Source organism: Syngnathus leptorhynchus, unplaced genomic scaffold (genome assembly GCF_054491065.1).
Source record: "Syngnathus leptorhynchus isolate UIUO unplaced genomic scaffold, UIUO_Slep HiC_scaffold_501, whole genome shotgun sequence".
In the NCBI taxonomy this organism is placed as follows: Eukaryota; Metazoa; Chordata; class Actinopteri; order Syngnathiformes; family Syngnathidae; genus Syngnathus; species Syngnathus leptorhynchus.
Genome location: NW_028232420.1, coordinates 2,501 through 3,620, shown reverse-complemented (window position 1 = coordinate 3,620; position 1,120 = coordinate 2,501).

Genomic DNA, 1,120 nt, shown 5'->3' with positions numbered 1-1,120 from the left:
CACTTAGTGCAATTTTAGCACACTCTCTGACTGGAGCTATGGAAGTATGGAGCTATGGAGCCACCAGCCACCCAGGCTGGAGCTATGGAGCTATGGAGCTCTGGTGCTATGGAGCTATGGAGCTCTGGTGCTATGGAGCTATGGAGCTCTGGTGCTATGGAGCTATGGAGCTCTGGTGCTATGGAGCTATGGAGCTCTGGTGCTATGGAGCTATGGAGCTCTGGTGCTATGGAGCTATGGAGCTCTGGTGCTATGGAGCTCTGGAGCTCTGGAGGTATGGAGCTATGGAGCTATGGAGCCACCAGCCAGCACCCTCCGTGGCTGGATCAATGGAAGTGTTTTAGGTACCAGGCAGCCAAAGGGCCGGGGCCTCACGCTCGACCACGCCGGCGCAGAGTTCCAGCCGCTCGGATAAGCTCTGTCACTCACCCGCCGCGCAGCCACCGGTAACGGGGAAATGTCGCCGCCTGGCGGACACGCCGTTGTAAATGAATGGGCTTTCGCACTTAGTGCAATTTTAGCCAACTCCGTGGCTGCAAGTATGGAAGTATGGAGCTATGGAGCCACCAGCCAGCACCCTCCGCGGCTGGAGCTATGGAAGTATGGAGCTATGGAGCTCTGGGGCTATGGAAGTATGGAGCTCTGGGGCTATGGAGCTCCGGGGCTATGGAGCTCCGGGGCTATGGAGCTCCGGGGCTATGGAGCTCCGGGGCTATGGAGCTCTGGAGCTCCGGGGCTATGGAGCTCCGGGGCTATGGAGCTCCGGGGCTATGGAGCTCTGGAGCTATGGAAGTATGGATGATCCAGCACCCTCCGTGGCTGACCGCTGGTGCTCGGGGCCGGTGAACTCGGCACCCGCCGGAGGCGGGTGCCTCGGTGACCGCTGTCGCTTGGGGCCAGTGAACTCGGCACCCGCCTTCGGCGGGTGCCTCGGTGACCGGTTGTCGCTTGGGGCCAGTGAACTCGGCACCCGCCTTCGGCGGGTGCCTCGGTGACCGGTTGTCGCTTGGGGCCGGTGAACTCGGCACCCGCCTTCGGCGGGTGCCTCGGTGACCGGTTGTCGCTTGGGGCCGGTGAACTCGGCACCCGCCTTCGGCGGGTGCCTCGGTGACCGGTTGTC